The sequence below is a fragment of the Pelodiscus sinensis genome, chromosome 7, assembly GCF_052426305.1.
Source record: "Pelodiscus sinensis isolate ZL-2025 chromosome 7, ASM5242630v1, whole genome shotgun sequence".
NCBI lineage: Eukaryota > Metazoa > Chordata > Testudines > Trionychidae > Pelodiscus > Pelodiscus sinensis.
In genome coordinates, this window is record NC_143058.1 from 54,452,258 (window position 1) to 54,468,332 (window position 16,075).

The window sequence follows — 16,075 nt, forward strand, 5'->3', positions numbered from 1 at the left end:
AGAGGTTCCAGGGTAGCTTTCACAAAGGTAGGTTTTATGCTCCCCTGCCCAGTTATTGTGTAAGTAGTCCCTTGAGTTTCACTGGCATCACTCATGGGGAAAAAGGGGCTTTTAGGGTTGGACACTAAGCAAGAATATCATGATACCTTCCCAAACACTAATTGTTATTTTCATTAGATAAATATTCCTTCCTTTCTGGCTCTATGTGGCAGCATTGCTAGAACTATTATAGTGGCTTGCATCATTGGATAGAAAATACTGACCATTATAGAGTTGAATGATCCATAGGAAGTTTTCCTACTAGAGGAATTTCTTATTAGCTTATAGAATTCCTTAGCTTATGACTACAATAGCTTCCCACATTTTCTCCAAAAAGAAGTTCTGTTGTTTTCTTCATCAACTACTAAATGACTTTCTGATGCCAAATATTTTAATTCATTCATTTCAATGCTGCCATCTGAAAATACTTGAATGTTTTACCTCACCCTGCCATCTGCATTAATCTTTCTGAATCGCCTTTAGATTCATAAGCTACGTCTACGCTGGCCCCTTTTTCGGAAGGGGCATGCTAATTTTGAAAGTGGGAATAGGGAAATCCGCGGGGGATTTAAATATCCCCCGCGGATTTAAATAAACATGTCCGCCGCTTTTTTCCGGCTTGGGGAAAAGCCGAAAAAAAAGCGTCTAGACTGGCCCGATCCTCTGGAATAAAGCCCTATTCCGGAGGATCTCTTATTCCTACTTTGAAGGAATTTGAAGTAGGAATAAGAGATCCTCCGGAATAGGGCTTTATTCCGGAGGATCGGGCCAGTCTAGACACTTTTTTTCCGGCTTTTCCCCAAGCCGGAAAAAAAGCGGCGGACATGTTTATTTAAATCCACGGGGGATATTTAAATCCCCCGCGGATTTCCCTATTCCCACTTTCAAAATTAGCATGCCCCTTCCGAAAAAGGGGCCAGTGTAGATGTAGCCATAGACTTTAAGGTCAAAAGGGACTGACTCTAGCTCGACTGCTCTGTGGACACTGCAGGGCACAGAATCTCACTCACCCACTCCTGCAGTAGGCCCGTAATCTGTAACTGAGTTACTGAAATCCTCTACTTTGTATTTAAAGGCCTCAAGTTACAGAGAATCCACCCTTTACTCTAGGTGGAATAACCTGTGCCCCATGATGCAGAGGAAGATGTGCCTTCCACCTCCCCATACCACACACACACAATCTTGCCTGAGGGGAAATTCCTTTCTGACCCAAATATTGCAATCAGTTAGACCTGAAGCATGTGGGCAAGATTCACCAACCAGATACCCAAGAAAGTTATTACAGATAATTCTATGTGCCTTTCCTCTATAATGTCCCATCTCTGACAATTGGACATAACACCTGTAAATGCCTGCAATGGACTGTGTGAGTGTCAATCTCATACCATAACATCCATAAACTTTATCAAGTCCAGTCTTAAAACAAAACTAGGTGGCTTGCTCCGTTACCCTTTGTTATAAAGTCCTTCCTCTTGCCTTTGTCCTTTTCTGCCCTATAGTATTCTTGTCCTAAACAACATCTTCAGCCTCATGCCCTCCATGGAAAGATTAGAGAGACCTAGAACACTTTGCCCCAGGTGAACAGAAGACTGTCTTTATTTCCTGGCAACACAGACCCTTACCTTCTCATTATACGTTACCTACAGAACACACTGAACAGAGGCTCTAACCAGTACCAAATGCTCATCTTCTTCCCTCCCTTAACAACAGTTCAATCCTTCCAGACAAAAACTTTATTTATAAAAAACAGGTTTTTTCAGCGTAATCTGCATGTAGAAAGATACATGTACACCTACCCATACAATATAATAATGTTATGTATATTTAGTGGGTCTCTTAAATCATTCAGTTAACAGACCTAAATAATGGAGGGGTTTTATCACAGTGCCCAATGACCACTGTGTTTAATGCTGTTTCCATATCACAGCTTGTCCTGGTTGATGCTTAGAATTTTTTAAAAATCTGCTTATTAAGTTTAGCCTTGCCCCTGCTTTCTCAAAATATTAAGCAAGACAATTATCTGAAATATTTGCTGCCAGCCCCCCTTGCCTTTTGAAATCTAGACCAGGACATATTTTACAAAGTTGCCAGCAGCATGTGCTTCCTTCAGGAAGTATTTGTGCTCTCCCATCTCTGAAGGGCTTGGACAGTCTCCAGGATCTAATCAGTCAAAAGGGCAAAGGACACATTTCTATCTTAAGTGATATTTGTTCCGTGCATGAAAGAAAGAAAGAAAAAACAAAGAAACACTGAGAGGAATCTAGGAGGACTGCCCCGAAATTGCTTAAGCTTCTCTTCATGATTCTAATTTCCCATGTAATTCTAGGAACTGCATAACAACAATGCATGTGCAAATAAAATAAAACAAGCTTGTGTGCAAATAATATAGCATCAGTATAGTGACACAAACCCACAAAATTGGTAAATAAGAAATATAACCAACTGATTCCTTTTAATACCTAAATTCCCAGCCATCCTTATCCACTGTGACTATGATACTACTCATCATGAGTAACAGTGGCAAAATGTGCCATTTGAGGTTTCCCTACTGCAGCCTTTGTGTGTAGGTTGTGGATGCATCTTATGTATTTTACCACGGTCTTTCTTTTCTTGTGTAGGTTTGTGGTCCAAATTTAGGAGAAAACATTTTTTAATTGAAGCTAAAGAAACAATTTTAGTGAATCGCAATTATAATCCATTATTTGGTCAAAGACCTAGACCATGTTGTTTAAATAAAGAGCTCTGTAGAAGACATCCTGAACTGCTAGAAATATAAAATTACATTCAGTATCTGAGTTGCAAATTGTGATTTACAATAGAATGTTTCTTTAAATACATAACCAGGAATATTATTTGTAGAGACAGATCTAAGTCAGCAATTATTTCAAGAATGAGTGCAGAATAATTATTATCAATGAATACAGATAATGGCAAAACTGACGTCTTTTGGACTGGGTAAAGAGGAAGTAAAACCAGTACCCAAATCAATTTTTTTAATGCAGGATTTTAGAATTCTCCAATCTTCCACAAGTTTGTCAGAAGTAGATGTTCAGAGATATTTTATATTATGCGTTCATTTTTATGTTTTGAAGAGAACTGGGAACAAGAAAGATTTCTAATATCTGAACAGCCCCTAACTTTTATTTAATTCTTTTTTCCTTGTTCATAGGATATATAAATATATTTTAGTTTTCAAAAGCAGTTGAACCAGTTTTTGCTCAATCCTTCAAAAACCAAAAGAAGTTTGATCCCGGGCTGAGAACAAACTTACTGTGTATTAAGACAAAAAGGGACACATTTCACCAGGTATTTAGCATTTGAAAATGAGCCTTTGAAACAGCAACTTGCATGACCTTAACTATGTAACAACTATAAGATATTCAGTTAGGGGAGTCTAAGAATGAATTGCTGCATTTGTACAAAGGACAAAATTCTCAATCTGATGGCAGCAGTCCTTTGCTCTCTCTCTCTCTCTTTTGAAAAGAGTATTTTACTGAAAGTAGCCCTTATGAGATTCCCAAAGTTTGGGTAGTTTCCCAAGAGGAAATAATTCAGCTTTATAACTGCACATCTGCCTCATTCCAAAGAACAAGTCAATACAGAATGTCCTTTATCTTCTTTCTAAGTTCCTCTATGGTCTCACATTCCTAGTACATTGTATCATCTTGGGTGAAAGGGGGGGGGGGAGTTTCTAAAGTTTACTGTCTCAGGATCTGTTTTGCAGTTTAGGAATTTACCAGATTAGATTAAAAGAAACCAAAATCCAGCATCAAACTGAACAGCTGTTTAACAACAAACAACAACAACAAAATCTCTACAAATCCAATACTTTTACAAATGCTTGTTGTTTGCTTATGTTCATGGAGGCCTTAAGATTTAAGATTCAAGTGGAATTGGGTTTTTTTAGGGTAGTATATACAATAAAGCACAATTCAAGATGTGTTAACTATGCCCTTCTGCTCTGGGAGTCTGAAACACCTGGTCCATCTGCATTATTTTTTGGCTGATTATATGCATGAGACTGGGGATAAACCAAATATGAAAAATGTGGATTAGTGCTCTCTCCATTAACTTCCCCAAACTCTTGATCATTCCTGGCCAGATTCAGGTATCCTCACTCCACAAGGGAAGCACCTTATTCCACCTATGATCCTACTGACTTCAAGACAGGAATGATTCAGTCATGCATCAGTGATGGCTTTTCTTCACAAGGAATTTAGTATCAGGATCATGTTGTCCCACAGAATTAGTCACAGGAATACTTTAGAACACAGGAGCACTGGAGAAGGGAGATGTCCACTTCTCCAGTGGGACCCGCCTTCTGCCAAGTCCCAAGATGAGTGACTTTAAAGCCGTGACAGAAGATTGGATAAATTATTTCTAGAGCTCATGCTGAGCTTTCTAGAGTGGAATCAATGGTAACTGTTGCATTTGACTTTACAATTGGAAGGCTACAAACTGTAGACCCAAGGAACTTTAAAAGTTTCTAGACCATTCCTAAAATGAGGTGTTCTGAAGGGAATTGATTGCCTTGGCTACTTGCATCAGAACAGTCCCCACTGTAGATCTCCTCACTCCAATTTGATTTCCAACAAACTGTAAATATCTGGCATTGCAAGTCTCCACAGGGCTGTTGCCACTCACTCCTCCACTCTCAGAGCAGGTCTCATTCTGGTATTCTTGCACTTCAGGGTTGGGGAGAGCAATTCACAAACTTCCATGAAAACAACCTTATGCCTACGGAAGTTTTGCAGCCACTGCTGATTTCCCATACCTGCATCACAATGTGGTCCCACCAGTCTGTGCTTGTCTCACAGCACCAGAACCGGTGTTGCGCTGTGTCCAGAGGATCAAATGCTGATGGCATTTACCAGTCACTCAACTCAAGTGCTTCATACAAGAGTATGTTCATGGTCTCCCGAGATTCTTCCTCATTCTGGTGGACCCTGCATATGCTCTGGATATAATCCAGCATAAGACACTTCATGGCTAATATGATTGCCATACTACTTTGCTGCTGAATGGGTTCAATGATTGGTTCCATGCCTACCTTGCTATGGAATCTGCATGATAATTAGGGTGCGGGGGAGAGGGAAGGCACAAAAGACTGTTTGCTGTTGCTTTGGAGGGCAAGGGTAAGGGAGGGTGGAGATGAGTGCATTACAGGATGCCGATGATCTGTACCCAGAATCTCTCACTGCACAGTTTTGACCCCAGCATGCACTGGGAGCATAATCCAGAATGCAAAGGGGCAGCAGGAACTGTGGGATAGCTACCAACAGAGCATTGCTCTGAAAGTCAGCGGCAGCTACCCTACTGGAGACATGCTACTTTGAACCACATTGAATTCTTGTGCACAGCGGGAACATGCACCTTTGACTTTACAAAATTGAGAGCTAAAAATTGAGCTTAATACATTTGACTTTTATCTCAAAGTGTCTAAGGCTTTGTCTACAAGACTGTTTGGATATAATCTTTAATTTGTGTAAGTGGACATAGTTCCATTGACTTCAACGTAGATATGCCAGTTTACATTAATCAATTTAGGATCAGGCCATATATTGATAAGGTTTACAGAATTTCAATACAAAGTGTAGTGGAAGCTTCTGAAAGATACTGATTGCTTTAGATTACCGTATCTAAAGGATTTAGAAAATTAATTTCACTTTCTGACTTGTTTTCTTTTCACATTAATTTTTGGGAGGGGGCAGGCACCACCAATTCAATCTAATGTACTCTCTCTGCAAACACACACAAATCATACATCATTTGAAAGCTTATTATGTCTATTTTGACATGAGACAATATGTGGATCCTTCCCTTCAAGTGGAGCCATTAATATAGAAAACAGGGATAGATAAACAATGATCCCCTTAATATGGTAAAGTGACTACTTTGAAATCTGTATAGTTGGTTCTGTTAGTTTAAATATGTAAGACATAAAACTGGGTTTTGTTGTGACTTCAGAGTAATGTAACAGCAGTCTAAAGGGTAAAAGAAACTGTGAACATTTATCATTACAATGTAATAGTCCTGGTGACATTTCTAGCCAACATCATTATCATTTTGTTCTTCATTACAATCATTATTGAGAGTTCATGAGTAGCCACAGTCTTCACCACCTTAACATGTACACAATTTGTAGAGACAAGATAGTTCTGTCAACAGACACAGTAGATTGTTCAGTGACTTACTAGCACATGGGTGAATAAGTATTATACTGTAGAAGTTCAGGAGTCTTTGGAAAATAGAGGATGCAATTTATCATCCATCTTTTTCCATCCATGTTTGTAATGATGATCTAATATTGCATTTATTTATGTGTGAAGGTACCTAAATATTTGTTTGCCAATATATTCTTTTGACATACTCTTCCAAACTGTCCTCACACGTGGGAGTTTGGCCAGTGACTTGTACTTTTCTGTGGCTAGATTGATATGCCAGCAATTCAGTCTTTGGGGGCTTTTTTTCCTTTCTTGCTCTGGTTATACAGTACAGCCATCAACTTCCTCGCTGCAGAAATTATTGCTTGTTTATCACATCTCCAGTTTGGCAAGATCTCTGAAGCAATAAGCTCTCTTTGTTTTGAGAGCATTAAACACAGATTATTTTCCCAAATAGGAATGACAGAGTCACACCCTTTTAATGTCCATACAGCATGAAGTATGTTGCAGAAATCAGAAGCGAGCGAGTCACAACTTGCATGCACTGGTATGAAGGGACAACTTGTCAGTTCCCAGTACCAGTTGTGCCATGCTTGTTTCAATTCATGTTATTTATGTGCTTCATTTTTGGAAAGTAGTGAACAGCAAAGACTAAAAACAAATATAACTTCACTACAACTTGTTTCTCCTATAGCTTTTGCATATTCATTCAGGACAGTTCTTATGATGGTCCTGCTGATACTCTTGTCAGTCCTATAATCCCACTCTATCTCTCAGTCTTTGTTGATCTCTGTTACCATGCCATTCCAAATTCAGTGGGGAAAAACCCCACAGGAATCCAATGGACAGCAAATTCCCCAAATTCAAAGGCACCATGTACTTATTCAGGAAGATTGAACTTACCACGAATGTAGATTGGTGACCCTCTGAACAGTTAGGTCTGTTTACAGTAAAGAAGTTTGGAAGCATGACAATGTGTAGGTGATGTTTCCAGTTACCCTCTCTGGATGGACATTTAGTAATAGTATTTGCTAAACTTGGAGAAAATTATCTCAGAACTTGAAAGTAGGAGATGGAGCATACCCCCGTGACTAAAGGTCTCCTAGTAGTGATAGCTTATGCCGAATTACAGCATCATCAAAATCTTTAATGACATGTTGTAATGACTCTATGCATTTTGAACCTCATCCAGCATTTGCCAGAAATATGCAGAAACTCAATAAGAAACTTCTTCCAGTTCATGAAAAAAGTGTCAGCTCATTCATTATATACTTTGGCAATTAGGAATATGCAATATGAAAACATTTCACATTAGTATATTGCAAAATGTTAATTACTCCTGGTTTTTTTTTTTTGCTTGTTTTTTTTGCCACACACTCACTAGCATCATCATTTCTGAAAAGTGAAAGAAAACAATAATTTTCCCATGCAAAACCAATACAAATCTGAATAAATTGTTGTTTGGTAGCTATGACTGAGCAAGACCACATTATGGTGTTGAAATGAACTTAAAGAGTAAAAGTCTGGGCCATAGTTTTCAAGGACTCCAAAATGAAAAGACATCTTGAAGAAGTAGCAGACCTTCACATGATTCAATATGGACACTGAGAAAAATGTTAACAACTGCTGGAAATGATGACACTGCTTGATGGCACCTGCCGAAAGTCAGTGGTTCCGAATCAAGAATCCAAAACCCCATGGAGCAGGAGGGGGCCACAAAGCAGGTTTCAGGGCTTTGCCCAAGCAGGGTCATCAGCATTAGACTCACTGGGTTCCCGGGCAGAAAGACAAAGGCCGACTGCATGGGAGTGACGTCCAGGGCACTGAGCCCCACCATTCGAGGCTGAGGCTGAATCCTAAGGAAAGTAGCTTTCTGGTGCTCCCAAGGGCCTCGGGCAATTGCCTTGCTTGCTGGCCTCTAGGTAAAATAACAGTTGTTGTGGCACAGGTGGGCAGTGGAATTTGCATAGCGTGTTGTGTGTAGGAGGGAGTATAAAGAAAAATGTTGAGAACCTCTGCCTACAGCAACCACGACTGGGAGGAGTCACACCTACAAGCGGTTTGCTTCCATGAATCTCATCTACACCCCCCTCAGAGATTAAATTAAATCTAACATAAGGGCACAGCCATAAGGACCCCAGGGCTTTCACTAATAGAACAACCCAGTCCAGAGCTAGTTTATCGTATCTACAAAGAAACAGCAAACACTTCATAGACTCCTATAATGAGGGCAACTAATGGGGTTGGGCAGCTGGGATTAATCAGGTCACAAACTACCAGAAATAGCTCACCCCGTCAGTTCTTTGTAGCACCTAGAGGTGAGCACAGATAACGTCTTGTAGCCTTAATCATAGTCAAGCTGTATGCCTGCATTAATTTCTTATACAAGAAATCATCAGATTCCAGAAATCGCCCCTCCCCCTCCACTTCTCCATCTCTCCTCTCCAATCTGTGACCAAACACGTTCAGAGCCTGGAGATCCCTGTTAAATTGCGGTGGCCTCCACATAGCCAAATCATAGAGTATGTCGTGAAGCCAGAGAGTTTAGGTTACCTAGCAGCTGGCAGTAGTGAGCCTCCCTTCACCCACCAAATGAATGCTACCAAGATTCATCTGCTCTTATAAGAAGTCTACTAAAAATCAAAGGATTCCCCAATCTTCAGAACCATACAGAAGTAGCCTAGAGGCAGAGCAGAGGGCATAGAATCGCTCATCTAGAAATAACTCCTCTTCATATGGCTGGCCCACTGCGTGCTCTTGTCAAACCTTCATGTAAACCCTAATGCATGCAACATAACTGAACAAGCAGAAATTCTGTAACTGAGTATACATTTACATATAGACTGACATCTCTGACAACTAATCCACAAAAATGCCAACCTCAATGCCAATGCCAGCTCGGTGGGCTCACCCAGTGGATTTATACCAGGGGTGGGTAACCGGCAGCCTGTGCATTGCATGTGGCCCAGTGGGATGCTCTGTGTGACTTGTAAGACATTTTGTTTACCATTGCCCATGCACAGAATTGCCACATTCCTCTGGTTTCTGTCCGTGTAATTTATTTCCTGCTGTCGAGGGGTTGCCCAGACCTCAACAGTCCAGACATCCCCAACATCTTGGCTATGGCTCCCTTTTTGCGGGGCCAACATCAGTCTATCATTAACATCCCTCTTTTAGGGTATATACCCTTACGGTCCATTCCAAAGTGCAGTTCCCCCTACAGGTGCTTTGTGAAACACAATGGCCCAATTCATAGGTGCAAAAAGGCTACTTTGTTTAAAAAGCAAGTTGGGGGTTCCCCAGGAAATGTGCTATGTTCTACAAACCGCTAAACCACTAAGGTTGCAGTAAATTGCACACACACACACACACACACACACACACACACACACACAGAAAAAATGTGTAAAATAAGCATATTGTGTTCAACTTCACCTCAAACAATAAACGAACCTTGCTTTTTATAGAAGCTGAGATGGCAACAAATACCTATGAAACACTGTAGATTCACCTCCCCAGGAGATTAAAAAAAGTAACAGAGGTCCACTCACTCATTCCAAAGCCCATCCTCTGTTTTGTGGCTAGAGCATTATTAAGCACTAGTTCTTGAAAATTCAGAAAGCGTGCCTTTATTGTTCCTATCTATCCTGACAGCTGAGCTTCCTGCCTTTACTTCAGTTCATAAGACTTTCAGGAAGCAGTTTATTTTACATTTTGCCTGAAGGACTTTTATGACTCATATAGAGAACTGTGTCATGCTGACTTTTTTCATAATTGTGTCTCCCTACTTGTCATTTATTCCCTTTTCCATTTTTCCCATAACTGAGGTGTGGGGCATCACCAGACCTTGCACCCCCATCCATGGTCAGATGTGAGACTCACCCATCAGGTAGAACAGAAGGTTTATTAGTTGGCAAGGACACAGCGTTCAACAGACTTGTCAGCACAGTAACCAGAAGCAGTCAGTACAATCCATCTTGGGGTGAGGGGGCTCAGAGCCAAGGGCCCTAAAATCCCCTCCCTGCATGCCAAACCAGCTAAGACTAACTCACACATATTTTGGTCCTAGACATCCAACACTCCGGTCATCTGAAGAAGTGGGCTGTGCCCACAAAAGCTCATGATACCATCTACTTGTTTTGTTAGTCTTTAAAATGCTACCAGACTATTTGTGTTTTTTTCAGCCTACAGAAAGCATCAGCCACTATATATATGGGGAAGCCTATCATACCAAAATTCCCATCAACATCTAGGTATTGGTGCAGTGCCCAAGGAACTGAGGCACATGTATGGGGTTACTACAGGACAGTAGTAATCACATGCAACATAACAAGGGGAATAAAATCCCCACAATCCCCACATCGTCACATCCTCCATTGAACATTAGTGCTTTGTAGCCTTCTCTTATTTCCCCTGTACCAAATCTAGTGAGTAGTTATTTAGATATCCTCACTTGTTTTTCAATCTCATTCAGTATTATTGTGCCTTCATTGCAGAAGTAACATAAAAGACACTGAAGTTCATGCTTATCCTGTCCAAGTAGAATATTGCACAAATCATCCTTTTTATTGTTTGCCCCCATTTTTTCCCTATTTCAGTATGACTACACTAGTCATAACCTTGTCAGTTGTTTAAATCTATGGAGAAGAGAGAGAAAATACTCTTGATTGTAATAATCGTGAGTGAAACTGATTTATATTTATATGAGACTTGTGTCATTCTGCTAAAGCAGACAGAGCATTCTGCTAATTCCTAAAACTGTAATTGCCTGTAAAAGCAGCGCTCTCAGGGTCTGACAACAGTCTAGCGGACGGACCACAAAACTTTCCCTGAATAAATCTGCTTCTCTCTCAGAGCTTCCATTTTATTCAATTTTGTGGAAGCATTGCTGGAAAACACATGAGACAGTTCTTGACAAACTCTGGGTTACTGATCAAAATTAGCATAAAATGTTTCACCAATAGTTTGGTTCTAAAGAACCATTGCTATTTTTCAAGCTGGCCAAAACGCTCATATCCTGACAAGTTCACTACCAGCAAATAGTTCCTATAATAAGAGCACTTTCTCTTCAGTCTAGGGAACAAACAGTGACATCCGACTGACATCCGACTACAGTATCTAAAGCAGGAAAATTCAACAAACTTTGAACAATTTTTGGGAAGAATTTCTTGCCTTTTTCTCCCGAAGAAAGTCTTTTGCAAAACTGAAAGGCAGTTACACTGTACTCACCGACCAAATTCCTGTTAGCAGTTCTTGAAAGAGAATTGGAGAATTCCTGAAGTGTGTTGAGCTTGCTTCTCTGATATCAATTCTTGTTGAAGAGAGGACTTGTGGGAGGGGAAGATACAATGAGAAAAAATGCAATCTGATCCTGCTATATCGTAGCTGTAGCAGCCTGCCGATTGCTCCTCTCTTTCCTGTGGAGAAAGGGTCACTCTGGCTAAGATTCAGTGAGATCAGCAGCAGCAGAGAAGCTTCCTGTTTAGAGTGTTGTGACCTCCTCAGCGTTGTAGGGTAACTTTTCTAAATAGCACCAGCCAGGAAAAAAAACATGTTTCCAGCTCACAGGAAACTGAACAAGGCAAAAGTCCAAATGCTAGCTCAGTTTGTGTACATGTCAGCACACTGATAACAGTCATATAGTGACTTCACAGAGATACATGAATAATATTCTGCTTGCATCATATTCCTCTTATGTAATAAAGTGTTGTTCAAACGGGGAATGACATATCTATTATATGCATAGGACTAGATTCAACACAGGGTTTGCATTGGCATTGCTGTATGACAGTTATAACTTTCCCTCTATTGGAATGCCTTATGAGCACCCAATGCAGCCCCAAAATCTGGAAGCACAGGCTTAAAGAGGGGCCTGGTGAGGGCTGTGCAGATACAGGTTATCTCCACAGCATGGTCTGCTGGTTGGGGTTCCTGGTTACGGTTAAAAGCTGCCCCACTGCTCAGACCAGTCTTGGAGGAATTGAGCTGAGTTTAGGTATGGGGGAAGGGTTTTATAGATCTGGATGCAAGCCAGGCAAAATTTGCTATTTTCATTTTAAATTAAAAATAAAATTGTCATCCCCCACCATGTCCCAAACCTCTTTGAATTTCACTCAACTGTGATCTGTAAATTCCAGCAGGTGTTCCTGGGTGGGGGAGAGGGGTCAGCTAGACACAATGGTTCCCTTTCTATATATTGTGAGGCCTAATCCTGTACACACGAGTAACTTTTATTGTGAGCAGTTCTTTTGAAACCAATAGGATTTGTCACATCAATAAAATTACAGGTCTATCAATATGTTTGTAGAGTCACCACTTAGGGTCACAGCCTCTTCAGTAATGATCCCCAAACTTGAATGCTTATTTATCTCCATTATAGAAATTTCTTTCTGGAAAAATCACATATAAAAACCAATAGTCTGAGGGACACACACAGTTTTTGATTAAAAACTGGCTGACCAACATGAATGATGGAAAGTTATCAAATCAAACCAAAGTTCAAATTTTTACTGTAGACAGAAAGCACAAAATGAGGAGCCTCACTCAAAAGACAGCATCTTTCATTTGAAGATGAGCCTGTTTTCTCTTAGGTTTGATGAGGCAGCTCCAGTCCTCCATGTGTACCTTCAATCCCCACAATTTAGTAACTGATGACCACTTATCTTTGGATTTCTTTGATTTATAATTAGGAGCTGACAGACTGTGACTGAAGCTGAGAGTAGACTTTGAAAATGAAACCAGGATGATCTGAGCTTTCACCATCACTACATAAAGGTTGATAAAGAAAGTCACTTTTACTTACAGGCTATGTCTACACTCACGGCTTCTTGCGCGAGAAATATGCAAATGAGGCTAAGCGTGGAATATTGCCGAGCCTCATTTGCATACCTAGTGAGCCGCCATTTTTGCAGAAGAGGCTCTTGTGACAGAAGAGGCTGTCTACTCTGCCCCTTCTTGCACAAGAAAACCCCTCTTGAACAATGCCTTTATTCCTGAAAATAATCGGCATAGCAGCACTCCACAAGAGGGTTTTTCTTGCACAAGAAGGGGCAATGTAGATAGCTCCTTCTGGTGCCAGAGCCTCTTCTGCAAAAATGGCGGCTCATTAGGTATGCAAATGAGGCTCAGATATTCCACGCTTAGCCTCATTTGCATATTTCTCACACAAGAAGCCGCGAGTGTAGACATAGCCCTAGTCTGCCTCAAAGCCCACTGCAATCAGTGAAAAGATTCACAGTGTCTGTCAACAACAGGCTTTGGGATCAGGTTCCTGAAATCTTGAAGGTGGTTTTCTTAGTCTTTGGCTTTTATTCAGCAGATTCAGTGAGATGGAATTTGAGAGTTTTAAATTCAGAGTCATTAGAATAGTGTTGGTGTTGGAACATTAGCTCAAGGAGGCCCTTGATTAATTTCTCAAACTGTACAACAAACAAAAGAATGGTCATTGACTCAGGGTGTGTCTAGACTACAGAGTTTTGTCGACAAAAGTGGACTTTTGTCGACAAAACTATACCTGCCTCTACACTACCACTGAGTTCTGTCGACATAACGTCGACAGAACTCAGCAGTTTTGTCGACGCTGGTAAACCTCATTTTACGAGGCATAACGCCTTCTGTCGACAGAATTCTGTCGACAGAAGGTGTTACTGCATGTAGGGTTGTGTCTAGACTACAGGGTTTTGTCGACAAAGCAGCTTGCTTTGTCGACAGAACTTAATGTAGTCTAGACGCTCTTTGTCGACAGAAGCTTTGTCGACAGTATCTGTCGACAAAACTTCTGTCGACAAAACCCTGTAGTCTAGACGTACCCTCAATGTCTCCTCCTGAGCTATCATCATTTTATAAACACATTGGGAATAGTAGAGCAGTGTTACGCCTGTTCTAGGAACTTAATTCTGAATTTCTTAACTTTTGTGTGTGTGTGCAGTTTTCTAATCTTCATAGAATTATGCTCTTTTATTGTAATATATGTGCATACACATCAGCCTTCAGTGGAAAGATTACCATAGCCTTTGGTAGGATTTAAGAGATTTAAGATTTCTGATGTGATTTATCACAGTGTTCAGTATTTGATCACACTACAATCCACCAGAGAGATGACCTCTAGCTGCCACCATAACTAAGTAAAATTGTAAAGAAGAGACATGTATAAAACTGGAGTAGGCAAGAGACTGGAGATAAACAAACAAAAAGAAACCCTATATGAGCAAATTTGTTTTAGATCTGTGCTCTTTAAAACACTGCTCCCACTTTGCTTCCCTTATCCTAGGTAGTGATCTTTCAATAATCTTCTCCTCCCTTATTCTTGACAATACTAAATGAGTTCTATACATACAGGTCCTTCATTCTGTACCTGGTGTCTGTAATGTAAGGACCCTGACAGCTTCAGCAGGAGTCCTTTATAACAAGTTGCAGGTGGCTCTCATGCACAGCCAGGCAGATCCACTAGACAGAGCGATGAATCTTCCCTGAATGTTTTCCCTGCATCTTTATCTTTTTGTTGTCCTAACACCAGGTTGCAGTATGGGGTGCTGCAGGCAGACAGCTAATAGGTATGAGCTCATATCAGGCATCTCTTCTGCTGTTGATATATTCCCTCATGAAATCCCATGATATGAGAAGCTCCACTCTGTCCCAGGACAATCACAGTAAATTAGCAGTACTGCTAACGCTTTGCATTTCCACAGTGACTTCCATCTGAGGATCAGAAAGCGTTTTACAAATATTACCCAACTGTGAGATATGTTTCACTTACGTGAACAACTAAGCAAGTGAGAAGTAAAAGGTTAGCTTGTCAGAGGATCACATACGTGCATATGCCTGGGGTAAGCGTGCAAATCACTGGTGAGTACACATATAGCATACATCATGCACATGGGGTCTTTAGGGCATGTACCTTAGACTTGCACAACCATTGTCATAATTGTGCCACAGCTAATTCTGAAGTTTGGCAGTGTGGATGCTGCAGCTGTGACAGAGCTTTGAGTTGGCCACCCAAGCTCAGACTGGGAGATCTGAGCCGTTGCCAAAGCTGTGCTGTTTACACAGCTATTTTTAACTACTAGCTCAAGCTTGTATAACTGTTTACCCAACCTGGGAGTCTGACCCCCTGCTGCAATGAGACATAACTCCTGTGGTTTAGCCAAGGTTACGCAACATTTCTGTAGAAGAGCTGGGAATACAATCCAAATGTCCGAAGTCCCAGTCTAGTGTTTTAACCACAAGATTGTCCTTTCTCTAAACATATGGGCTACGTCTACACTGGCCCCTTTTCCGGAAGGGGCATGTAAATTTCACCAGTCGTCGTAGGGAAATCCGCGGGGGATTTAAATATCCCCCGCGGCATTTAAATAAAAATGTCCGCCGCTTTTTTCCGGCTTTTAAAAAAGCCGGAAAAGAGCGTCTACACTGGCCCCGATCCTCCGGAAAAAGCACCCTTTTCCGGAGGCTCTTATTCCTACTTCAAAGTAGGAATAAGACCCTCCGGAAAAGGGCACTTTTTCCGGAGGATCGGGGCCAGTCTAGACGCTCTTTTCCGGCTTTTTTAAAAGCCGGAAAAAAGCGGCGGACATTTTTATTTAAATGCCGCGGGGGATATTTAAATCCCCCGCGGATTTCCCTACGACGACTGGTGAAATTTACATGCCCCTTCCGGAAAAGGGGCCAGTGTAGACGTAGCCATGCTGTGTGTTGCCACAAGAGGGGTACATCTGCAACTAACCTATCCCTCCTCCCCTGCCCATGTCAGCTGACTTAAGTTCATGAGGATTGGGCTGCAGGACTGTGAAATTGTGATGTAGCTGTTTGGGCTCAGACTGAAGCCTGGGTTCTCTCACCCTTCCACCTCCTGGAGGCTCAGAACTCAGGTGCCA

General features: G+C 41.1%; 1 protein-coding gene across 3 annotated transcripts in view; it reads right to left on the reverse strand.

Moving 5' to 3' along the window:
* The window catches only part of TFPI (tissue factor pathway inhibitor), a 59,670-nt gene extending 47,878 nt beyond the window's left edge, over window positions 1-11,792 (reverse strand). Inside the window, exon 1 of one of the 3 annotated variants that reach the window (XM_089779792.1) lies at window positions 9,755-9,775. The gene's annotated coding sequence lies outside the window, so the exon portion shown is untranslated. Of the gene's footprint in view, window positions 1-9,754; window positions 9,776-11,432 lie in introns of those variants that run through there. The other 2 variants (XM_006114816.5, XM_089779791.1) reach the window with 2 other exon arrangements.
* Window positions 11,793-16,075: the final 4,283 nt, after the last annotated feature.